This window comes from Pleurodeles waltl, chromosome 7 (genome assembly GCF_031143425.1).
Source record: "Pleurodeles waltl isolate 20211129_DDA chromosome 7, aPleWal1.hap1.20221129, whole genome shotgun sequence".
NCBI classification, from domain to species: Eukaryota; Metazoa; Chordata; class Amphibia; order Caudata; family Salamandridae; genus Pleurodeles; species Pleurodeles waltl.
Window position 1 is genome coordinate 6,040,743 of NC_090446.1, and position 12,819 is coordinate 6,053,561.

At 45.1% G+C, this 12,819-nt stretch overlaps 1 long non-coding RNA gene across 1 annotated transcript in view; it reads left to right on the forward strand.

The window, feature by feature from the left end:
• Positions 1-11,278, forward strand: part of LOC138247116 (uncharacterized) — a 203,851-nt gene extending 192,573 nt beyond the window's left edge. Inside the window, exon 4 of the long non-coding RNA XR_011194338.1 lies at positions 10,907-11,278. This is a non-coding gene — a long non-coding RNA (uncharacterized lncRNA). The remainder of the gene's footprint in view (positions 1-10,906) is intronic.
• The last annotated feature ends 1,541 nt before the right edge of the window (positions 11,279-12,819 follow it).

Below are 12,819 nucleotides of genomic sequence, written 5' to 3' on the forward strand. Positions count from 1 at the left end.
CACTGGAGCAGGCAGGGTCTGTGAGGAGCAGGCATAGGGTCACATTAAAGCAGGTAGGGTCTGTGAGGAGCAGGTCTAGGCTCACACTGGAGAAGGCAGGGCCTGTGAGTAGCAGGTATAGACTCACATTAAATCAGGCAGGGCCTGTGAGCAGCTGGTCTAGGCTCACATTAAAGGAGGCAGGGTCTGTGAGGAGCCTGTGTTGCCATTCGGAATAACAACAGCGCCAAGAGTCTTTACAAAATGTCTAGCAGTAGTAGCTGCACATATCAGGAGGCAGCAAATACACGTGTTCCCGTACCTAGACGATTGGTTAATCAAGACCAACTCGCTAACAAAGTGTTCACACCACACAGATTATGTTATACAAACCCTTTACAAGCTGGGTTTCTCCATCAACTATGCAAAGTCACACCTTTTGCTGTGTCAAACACAGCAATACTTAGGAGCGACAATCAACACAACAGAAGGGATAGCCACTCCAAGTCCACAAAGGGTTCAAAATTTTCACAAGGTGATACAAGCCATGTATCCAACACAAAAGATACATGCAAAGATGGTATTAAAACTCCTAGGCATGATGTCCTCATGCATAGCCATTGTCCCAAACGCAAGATTGCACATGCGGCCCTTACAACAGTACCTAGCATCACAATGGTCACATGCACAGGGTCAACTTCTAGATCTGGTGTTGATAGACCGCCAAACATACATCTCGCTTCTATGGTGGAACAGTACAAATTTAAACAAAGGGCGGCCTTTCCAAGACCCAGTGCCACAATATGTGATAACAACAGATGCTTCCATGACAGGCTGGGGAGCACACCTCAATCAACACAGCATCCAAGGACAATGGGACGTACATCAAAGAAAGTTTCATATAAATCACCTAGAACTGTTAGCAGTATTTCTAGCGTTGAAAGCTTTCCAACCCATGATAACCCACAAATACATTCTTGTCAAGACAGACAACATGACGACAATGTATTATTTAAACAAACAGGGGGGGACACATTCGACACAGTTGTGTCTCCTAACACAAAAAATATGGCATTGGGCAATTCACAACCACATTCGCCTAATAGCACAGTTTATTCCAGGGATCCAGAACCAGCTAGCAGACAATCTCTCTCGGGATCACCAACATGTCCACGAATGGGAAATTCACCCCCAAATCCTAAACACTTACTTCCAAATTTGGGGAACACCTCAAATAGATCTGTTTGCAACAAAAGAAAACGCAAAATGCCAAAACTTCGCATCCAGGTACCCACACCGGCAATCCCAAGGCAATGCTCTATGGATGAATTGGTCAGGGATATTTGCGTACACTTTTCCCCCTCTCCCTCTCCTTCCATATCTAGTAAACAGATTGAGTCAAAACAAACTCAAACTCATACTAATAGCACCAACATGGGCAAGACAACCTTGGTATACGACACTACTAGATCTGTCAGTAGTACCTCATGTCAAACTACCCAACAGGCCAGATCTGTTAACACAACACAAACAACAGATCAGGCATCCAAACCCTGCATCGCTGAATCTAGCAATTTGGCTCCTGAAATCCTAGAATTTGGACACTTAGGCCTCACTCAAGAGTGTATGGAGGTCATAAAACAAGCTAGAAAACCTTCCACTAGACACTGCTATGCAAGTAAATGGAAAAGATTTGTTTGTTACTGTCATAATAATCAAATTCAACCATTGCATGCATCTCCGAAAGATGTAGTAGGATATTTACTACATTTACAAAAATCAAATCTAGCTTTCTCTTCCATAAAAATACATCTTGCAGCAATATCTGCTTACCTGCAGATTACTCATTCAACTTCCCTATTTAGAATACCTGTCATTAAAGCGTTTATGGAAGGTCTAAAGAGAATTATACCACCAAGGACACCACCTGTTCCTTCATGGAACCTCAACATTGTCTTAACAAGTCTCATGGGTCCAACTTTCGAACCCATGCATTCTTGTGAAATGCAATACTTAACGTGGAAAGTTGCATTTCTCATTGCCATTACATCTCTAAGAAGAGTAAGTGAAATACAGGCGTTTACCATACAAGAACCATTTATTCAAATACACAAAAATAAGGTCGTTCTAAGAACAAATCCAAAATTCTTACCAAAGGTTATCTCACCGTTCCACTTAAACCAAACAGTGGAATTACCAGTGTTCTTCCCACAGCCAGATTCAATAGCTGAAAGAGCACTACATACATTAGACATCAAGAGAGCGCTAATGTACTACATTGACAGGACAAAAGAAATTAGGAAGACGAAACAACTATTTATTGCCTTCCAAAAACCTCATACATGAAATCCAATTTCAAAACAAGGTATCGCCAGATGGATAGTTAAGTGTATCCAAACCTGCTACCTTAAAGCAAAGAGAGAACTGCCTATTACTCCAAAGGCACACTCAACCAGAAAGAAAGGGGCTACCATGGCCTTTCTAGGAAATATTCCAATGAACGAAATATGTAAGGCAGCAACATGGTCTACGCCTCATACATTTACTAAACACTACTGTGTAGATGTGTTATCTGCACAACAGGCCACAGTAGGTCAAGCCGTACTAAGAACTTTATTTCAAACTACTTCCACTCCTACAGGCTGAACCACCGCTTTTGGGGAGATAACTGCTTACTAGTCGGTGCACAGCATGTGTATCTGCAGCTACACATGCCACCGAACTGAAAATGTCACTTACCCAGTGTACATCTGTTCGTGGCATTAGTCGCTGCAGATTCACATGCGCCCACCCTCCTCCCCGGGAGCCTGTAGCCGTTTAGAAGTAGATCTTGAACATTTGTACATTTGTAAATATATTACATTAAACCTTCATTTTGTACATACGTATTTATTCCATTGCATGGGCACTATTATTAGCATACACAACTCCTACCTCACCCTCTGCGGGGAAAACAATCTAAGATGGAGTCGACGCCCATGCGCAATGGAACCGAAGTGGGAGGAGTCCCTCGGTCTCGTGACTCGAAAAGACTTCTTCGAAGAAAAACAACTTGTAACACTCCGAGCCCAACACCAGACGGCGGACTATGCACAGCATGTGAATCTGCAGCGACTAATGCCACGAACAGATGTACACTGGGTAAGTGACATTTTCCTTATTTTTCTAAATTGGTTTTGGATTTCTTCTGATTCTTGTCATTTACTTATCGTCCATGTGGGTGTTGTGAAATGCTTTACACATGCTCCTCTCAGTAGCCTGACTGCTCTTTGACACTCTACCAGACTGAGCGAAGGTTTACTGGTGTGAACCCGAGGTCCACGTCTGGGTAACGTGTTAGTATTACAAGGTAAGGCTCCCGGGTCATACCACGTAATACTGCCACCGTGCTATAGTATAACTTGCACCATTGATGCACAATATATGAACTATTGTTGCACTGTCAAAACAATACACTGTATGTTAACTGTCTGGAATGAAATACTAAATAAAACATGTATATATGTGCACATAAAATGAACGAATAGATGGAATGTAAAAATTAATGAATGTAACGATGGCCACATAAACAAGAAAAAATGCAAAGCACAACAATCTGTACCACCCTTTGCTGTGCTTCTTCTTTGGACCTGGCTTCAAGGTGCTTTATTCCGTCGCTTTAAAACCCTGAATCTGAGTATCTTTTAAAGGTAATAAACATCATCAGGTCCAAAACTGAAGGGGGATCTCCGGACCCCAAAGTCAGGGTGCAGGTTTCTGTTGCCAACAAATAAACCATCTTCAGGTGAATAGTTGTTTTCCCCAGTCAACTGGGTCACTAGATTCTGGTGGTTATGAGAGGGGTGCTGGACACACGTCTCATGAGCCCAGTTGGGGACAACTAACTAGTTTTAGCAGTCAGTTGTCAGAAAACAGAATCTTTGGGGCAATTGTCTTCCACAGAAGCACAGGTCTTCGAGCGACCCTACATCTAGGAGCTGGCATCTCAGAATTTCACTATTGGTACAGAGTTGGGCACTGGAAGCCACTGGAACCTGTCCACCACTGACCTATGGGTTCACCAGTTAGAAGAGGGAAAGTGGGATTTATCAGTAGTGTCCAGTTGAGAACTCAAACTACAATATCTCAAGAACATTCAAGTCTAGAGCGATGGTTCAAGCAGTTTTCGGATCAGGGCCACCACCACGAGGACACCACCACAGGGAAACCACCATGAGACTCCACCACGAGGCCTCATCACGAAGACATCACTACGAGGTGAACAGGGAACACCTAACTATTTGCTGTCTCTCTTGGGCACAGAATATCAGGTATGGGTTCCCACAAAGTCAGTCATGGTGTGTTGTGTCATGATCCATGGACCATGCTCACCTCTGATAACAGGACGGATGAGGAGATGCTCATTTGAACTTAATTTGTGTGCAATTTGTTCAAGGCAGGAAACTTCTTCATTGTGTACAAAGTGTGGGAGATGCTGGGCGTGAGGCTTTGTGTCTGAGATGCGTGCACTATGCACAGAACAGAGTTGGAATCAGAACAGACAAGAAGTGCCAGGACACCACAGGATCTAGAGAGACTTTCAGTGGTGGTGGCCATCTTGGATTCATGCAGCATAAGTTCCTCATGTTTCAGAGCATAATTGGGCGAGGTAATCAAGATACTTAGTTGCTGCCACCAGAGTAATGTTGCCAGAGTTGGGGTACAAACACTGCTCTTGGAGGCAGGATCCTTAATGTCTAAAAAAACAAAACACTTCAGTTCAGCACTTGAGATCCTTCGGTTGTGTACTAGAAGGTATTTTAGCCAGAACTCCTCTGTGTGTATCAGGTGGGTATGAATATTACAGCCGCTTTGTTTGGTCTCCACTTTAATAATGTGAAACCTCAGCTAACTGATGCCTTCTCATTTCATGTCCTGATGGTACCTTTGTGTGCGTAGAGCCTCCACTGATCTTTCTTTTGGTTTTGCCAAGGTAGATCTTCCTACAAGGAGACTCCAAAAGGTGTATGCAGCGGGCACTGTTGCAGTTGAAGGATCCTCATGTTCTGAGTTTCTCTCCAGTGTAGGGAAGTCCGATAGTATTGCCCTGAATTGTTGAAAGAAAGATCACCCAAGTCATACAAAGTTTGATACCTGATAGTGTAATGATACTCACAGAGCTGTTCACATTGTTCTTTTCACACAACATTTATTTTGTATTACAACACTTGGTGTACGCGAACGAAGGCTTCTCCTTAACAATATTGTTGAATGATACTTCTGCTTGTAGCATAGGCTGATGTTGCAAGATAACTTTCTTGACCCCAGTGCTCTCTGTTGGAGAGCCCAAGGGTCCGCTCGCCTTATACATGAAAAAAAAAAAAAAAACTCCCTGGTGTCTAGTGGGCATTCCTGTGATTGCTTTACGACTGTGCTGCAGGAATGATCAGGGAGACATGAATCCTCTCCTTTCATGCCTCTATGACCTCCCCTTCCCGGAAGCTCTGCTTCCAGCGCAATGGGGGTGGACTCTGATGAGGTCAGCACGCGATCACGTACTGATGCTATCAGATATCACTGGGGGTGCTGGAGTGGGGGTGGCAGCGGAAGCGATTATGCTGCAATCCCTGCCTGGGGATGGGGGGGCGCAGCTGTGCCACTGGACGTAACCATTACGTCCACGCCGCGTTGTAAAAGTATTTCACACAAATTCTACACAAGACTGGTGCAGGTCAACTCTCAGGTCCAGCATCAGTACGAAATACTTCTAATTCTGAGTGTGACTGACTTTCAAAACACGTGGCTAAATCACACTTCTAGCACTTGAATTTATTTGGGTACATGTTTACGAACAAAATCAAGCGATGCAAAGCCTTTGTTTAAGCGCAAGTTGTAAAAAGAATTCACACATTCATAAATAAATGTAATGTTGCACGGGCAAATCAAAGTTAAACACCTTCAACATACTGTGTTTATTTTTATATTGATTTGCAGGTGCAACAAGACCTTTAATTCTGAGTGCATCTGATTTAATTGCAAAACACCTGCTTAAACAAATGCTCTTGTTTGCATGATTTTCTTTGTAAATGCATACCTAAATAAACTATTTCCATTGCAGTGATGGAAGCACGATTTAAGTGTGTGTTTTGAGTGGAGTCACAATTAAAAATGTTTCACAGGCAAATCGAAGTACAAATGTACACAATGATCTGTTAGTGCTTTCAAAACACCCACTTACACCGTCTTACGTCTCTGGTTTCAGACGTGCACTCACACAGAGCCTCCTACATGCTCCCACTTCAGATCGGAGATGACCCTACCGTAAGCATAAGAAGAAGGCGCATCACACCGAAGAACCCCTAAACCCTCCAAAGGTGCTTACCTTTGAGCCTGAAGACATAATCAATCCCAGGTCCACCCTTTGGACCACACAAGCCGAAGTGGCAGATTATATTGAATCCCATATTTGCCATGGGTTCAAGAAGGAGGTAACATTTCATCTGAGATCTGAATGCCCCAGGTCAGATTTTCCATCTTAGGTAACTGAGACCCCGGAAATTGACCATACCCTGGTCTCGTATTTGAAGACATTTTCCAAGGACCCTAGTAAGAGCATTGATCGTGCTTGGCACAGATGCCAGGACAAACTCCTAGATATTGCTGGACCCATAACAAAAATCCTGGAGCTGAGTTTTCAGGCTAAAGAATTCAGTAAATCCCATCGACCCTGAAGTCCTTGTGGGTTGGGCTCAAAGAGCCCTCTGTTTCCTAGGGAATGCCAATTGTGCAATTTCTAGTGAGCACCTTCGCCCCATCCTCAAAAATGGACCCCAAACTTGTGGACCTTGCCTCCTCAGAATCAGGGCCACGGGCTCAAGGTTTACTCTTTGGTTCTCCTTTCCTCAAGGAGCTTTCCAAATATGCAGCTACCTATGCCAATCTGGACAACGCCCAAGGCTCTGTTAAGAAATTACTTTGCCAACTTTTTAGAGGGCCCAGACTCTATAGAGGGCGAACCTTAGGCCACAACTAAAGCCAAGGTCCTCAGCAAGGTTTTTATAACTAGAGCAGACGGATTTACCAGGACTCCGGTTCCTTCTCATCTACCTTCTATCCCTCCCGTCCATGAGTGGGCTGTTCCAGATTCCGGAGAGGAAAGTCCAGAGGGAGCCAAGCCTCATATCAAGCCTCGGGTCTGCAGGTTAGCAACAATTTCCATTTTAAATGCTGTTTTGGGGGGCAGGACTGTGTCTTTCCTACAGAATTGGCACCAGATAACTCAAGACTCTTGGGTTTTAGAAACTGTACAGGTTTACAAGCTGAAATTTTACAGCTCCCCCTCACAACTCACCCTTCCTTCTGCGATGCATTTTTCCCTTCAAGATCAGGAAGCATCTCCGCAGAGGTTTCCGCTCTCTTACTCAAGGGTGCCATAGTCAAGACGTTTCCCCATCCTCTTGGTTTTCTCAGCCCAATTTTTCTGGTAGACAAAAAGGGCGGCGGCTCTCGCTTAGGCCTGAACCTAAAAAGAAGTCAATGGATGGATCATTTACCACCACTTCAAGATAGAGGGCACTCACTTACTAAGAGACATCCTTCAAGAAAGGGACTGGTTGGTTTGTTTAAACTTGAAGGATGCCTATTTGACCATCCCTGTCTTTCCTCCTCATCATCGATTTCTTTAGTTTCTCCGGAAAGGGCAATGTTATGAGTACAAAGTCCTTCCCTTTGGCCTGTCATCAGCTTCTTGGTGCTTTACAAAAGTGATGCGCCCAGTAGCAGAGTGCCTCCGAGCCAGGGATGTTCGTCTGATAATTTACCTCAACGACATCCTCATTATGGCTCAATGTCCCCATCCAGTTCTCACCCACCTGGAGTGGGCGATGCCTCTCCTCGAGGATCTGGGCTCCATTGTGAACAACCAGAAGTTGGTCTTGATTCAAGCTCAACGACTAGAGTTCCTGTGCTTTCAGGTGGACTCCTTACTGTTCAATTAATTCTTCCACCTCAAAAAATGTGCTCCATCAAGAGGGAATTGAAGTCAATGTTGTGCAGACAGACTGTATCATTGAGGGTGATTGCCTGTGCGGCGGGCCTGTTGTCTTCCTCAACCCACACTATCTTCCCGGGGCCCCTTCACTACAGGGCTCTAAAGCGTCTGAAGATCTCTCACCTCGAGAAGGGTCTCATCTACTCCGATCAGATCCCCCTTTGTGGGGAGGCATGGACGGAGATGCAATGGTGGCTGAAACATACGGAAGCCTGGAATGGCATTGCGATATTCAGATCCTCCCAGAAGATTGTTATAGATTCGTATGCCAGGCTTTTGGGGGTGGGGAGCTCATTGTGGCCCAATTTCCACTGGGGGCCGTTGGTCTAAGACAGAGCTGGACCTTCATATCAATTGCTTGGAGCTCCTTGCAGGCTCTTTTGCAATCCAAAGTCTCTCACCGATCAAGACAGATTGTTGCATCCTTCTTCAGATGGACAACATCTCTGCAGTGAGGTATGTCAACAAGCTGGGTGGGATGAAATCCTGTATTCTGACGGAGATAGTCAAATATTTTTGGCATTTTTGCCTTCAACATTAGATATCGGCGGTGGCAGAGTATTCCTGGGTCAAAGCAACTCGGTGACAGATTTGCAATCTCACCATATTCGGGACTACATTGTCTGGAGATTGCATTCAAAGGTCTTTCAGGCTCTCCAGGAGCAGTGGGGCCCCCTCTCCATAGATCTCTTTACCTTCCTCCTCAATCACCAACTGGAAAGGTTTTTCAGTTGGCGCCAAGATCCAGAGGCGACGATGACCAATGCTTTCCTCCAGGACTGGTCCTTGTTTTGGGGTTATGCCTTCACTCCCTTTATGCAGATTCCCAGGGTCTTGACTCAGACCCTTCGTCTGCAGGCAGATCTGGTTCTGGTGACCCCCCCTTTGGAGACCCCAAGCTTGGTCCCCGGTGGCACTGGAGATGAGCTTTGCTCCACCAGATCCTGATCCCTCACATGCGAAACCTCCTTCTGGATCCTATGGGCCTACCACATCCTCTGATCTTATCAGAACGCCTCTCCCTTGTGGCATGGAAAATTTCAGGGAAAGATGGAGCCTCCCAGGTCTTTCGCAGGAATCTAACGATTTAATCTCCACAACCTGGTCTTCCTGGCACCCATAAACACTACGCTTCACCTTGGACTCGCTGGTGCTCTTGGTGTACAGAACACAGATCCCTCTTCAGCAGAGTGTAGTTAGGTCCTGAAATTCTTGTCTTCCTTGGCGTCTTCGGGTTTAGCCATAGGTCAGCCATCTCAGCAGGACATTTACTGGTAGAGGGTAAACCCTTGGGTAAGCTTCCCATTGTTTTTAAGCTGCTGAAGGGCATCTGATTGTCCAATCCCCCCATGTCCTCAATATTCTACTCTATGGGATGTAAATGTGGTTTTACGATTCCTTGAATCCTGACCCGTGAACAGATACCTGTCTAGAAAGCAACTTTTAGCTAAACTCACCATGCTTTTGTGTTTGATTTCGTGCAAACGTGTGTCAGAGCTTAACGCTCTGGACCTCGTGGGTAGGGTTTTCTCCCCTGAAGGAGTGACATTCTCCATCTCTTGCTACACAAAATGCTACTCCAGGTCTGTTTCTTTTCCTAGTTTTGCTGATAATCCTAAACTTTGTTGGTGCAGTGCTTGGAGGCTTACGAGGTGAGTACAGCAGAGTTTCGTACTGATACTGGGGGCCAGTTGTTAATCTCACTTGTGAGACCGTACCGCCTGGTTACTTCAGCGACTCTGGGGGTCATTCCGACCCCGGCGGTCCTTGACCGCCGGGGACGGGGTCGGCGGGAGCACCGCCAACAGGCTGGCGGTGCTCCTGAGGGCATTCTGACCGCGGCGGTATGGCCGCGGTCAGAACCGGAAAACCAGCGGTGTCCCGCCGGTTTTCTGCTGCCCTGAGGAATCCCCCATGGCAGCGCAGCTTGCTGCGCCGCCATGGGGGATTCCAACCCCCTCACTGCCATCCTGTTCCTGGCGGTTTCGACCGCCAGGAACAGGATGGCGGTGAGGGGTGTCGTGGGGCCCCTGGGGGCCCCTGGAGTGCCCATGCCAATGGCATGGGCACTGCAGGGGCCCCCGTAAGAGGGCCCCACTTTGAATTTCAGTGTCTGCTCAGCAGACACTGAAATTCGCGACGGGTGCTACTGCACCCGTCGCACACCTTCCACTCCGCCGGCTCCATTCGGAGCCGGCTTCATCGTGGAAGGGTGTTTCCCACTGGGCTGGCGGGCGGCCTTTTGGCGGTCGCCCGCCAGCCCAGTGGGAAACCCAGAATGACCGCCACGGTCTTTTGACCGCGGTACGGTCTTCTGGCGGTCCCAGCCAGGCCGGCGGCTACCGCCGCCGGCCGGGGTCAGAATGACCCCCTCTTCTGTCTAGATGGGTGCAATGATTCTTGAACGAGGCAAGCATTGACATTTCTAAATTTGGTGCTCACTTTGTTGCTCACTCTACAAGAAGGGCCATGGTGTCTAAGTCCTTTTACTTAGGTTCCCGTTTAGAGGACATATTAAAAGCGGCTGACTGCTCGTCTGAATCTACGTTTAAATCATTTGACTGCAAACCTATTGTTGACATTGCTTCAGTTATGGTGAGTCAGCTTTAAACAACCATAATTAGAGCACCCAGTCCTGACATAGAATAAAACATTTTTTAGCATTTGTGTCAAGAACTTTCAATTCTATTAAGGACACGGAGGCAAGGATTATCCCACCCGCACATTGATTGATGTGTTTTTTCAAAAATATTTTTTGTTCTTATTTGATTATCATGTGATATTAATGTGTTTGATATTTCCTTCTATGGTGCTTTCCCTCCCTGATGTTTGAGTATGAATATGCTTTAGTGGTTTTGGATCAGTTTTAATGCCTCAACCTTTGTTTTCCTCCCTTAGGAAACAACGATAAATTATCCTGTCCCTCAAAGTGGACTGAGGCATTCAAGAATTTACCTCCTGTGTTCAAGCTCATCAGCACCTTCTGTTCTTCGAGGCTGGGCTGTCCCCATTGGAGGCCATTTTCTGGATTTGTAGTTTTGGGACGTGCAAGCTCATTGTTAATTGGTTATCACCACTCCTTTGGATGGTGTCTGTTACTTTTGGCTTCGTGCAAAGAAAGAGGAGTTGATACTGGGCCTAGCATGTTAAATAGGGTATATGCTCTATGGTTGGACCCATGATATGTTGATTCCTGGGATTTGTAGTATTTTGTCTATCTTACTTCTAATTGGCTGCTGGAATAAATAAAGTGAAAAAAGATAAGCATAATCCTCGCCTCCGTGTCTCTAATAGAATCTGGGCCACATACATGGTTCACATGATGTGTCTTGCATCCATATTCACTAATGGTTAATGTTTACAAGCTATCACTTTTTGTTAAGTGCTTCGCAGTGCAGTGCTATCATTATGATGAATAAAAAAAAATCTGACTTTGGCGTCAAGAATTGTCAATTGTATTAAGGACACAGAGGCAAGGATGAGGCTTCTCTTTCTTTACTTCAAAATTTATAGCAGCCAATCAGATAAATTAAAGTAAAAAACTACATTACCCATGTCCCCCAGTACATCTCATATCACATGCTCCAATAGTATGCAAGCATTCCACATAAATACAGATGCCTCCATTTTGTGTCCTCTTTCTTTATAGGAAAAAAACATAAGTACTGCATACTTCAAGAGAAACAGGGTAATAGCCACCAAGTTCATATTGATCCAAACGTGGATTCCATAACTTGCAAACGATCCAACCGGGATGTTGCACAATCAACAAGGCTGATGACCAACTTCCAGACCAGAGTCTCGATTATGAAATAGGCAACAAGCTCCTCAGAACTATGCTCCAATGGAAATCCTGACCCAGATGAGCTGAATCTGTTCAAGCACTCTTTTGTTCATTTCCTTAAATACAAGAAAAATTCACATCCTCCTATAGAATCTTCTTACAGTTTATTGCAATTACAGGGAGGGAAGAAATCATCAACATGTACATTAAATTTGAATATAACATTCTAAATATATACACGTAATATCATTGAGTACAACTCTTATAAATAGTGGGTGGGATAATCCTCGTCTCCGTGTCCTTAATAGAATTGAAAATTCTTGACGTGAAAGCTAGAATTCTTTTTATTCTATGACAGGACCGGAGGCTTCGATTATGCTAGTTTAATGCTGCGTCACCACCAAAGACGCTACAGCTGTATTAGGCTTATAGTAAGACTTTCGAAATTTAGATTCTGATGACCAGTCTGCAGCTCTCATAATGTCCTCAATGTAGGACCCTAAACAAATGACTTAGACGCCATAGCTCCTCTGGCTGAATGAGCACCAAAGACAGAGATGTCAGTACCGGCTTCAGCCAGCAGCCATCTTACCCACCTGGCTAAAGTCGCTGAAGACACTGGTCTAAATGGTTTTTGTAATGCAATGAGTAACTGTCCACCAGACTCCTGCCTTAGGTCACAAGTAACGGCTTCATAGTCTTTTAGACATTGAACTACACAAGTTGAGAATTATCTGGAAAACTTGGGTATGTTACCAACCTGGAATTAGATTTTATCCATCGAGTGATAGTGAATGAAATCCCTTCTGGGGACAAAACTCTGCCTGCTGTGTTAAGGGCCTGAACATCAGACACCCTTTTACATGATATCAGGCATAGCAAGAGGGTCAGCTTAGAGGAAATTTGTTTACGCGAAAGGTACCTGTTTGTATTCACATCCCAAAAGGATGCATATTTGGGCCTCGGAGGATTGGACATATGAATACCTCTCATCAATTTGCATATTAGTGGATGCTCACCTATTGGT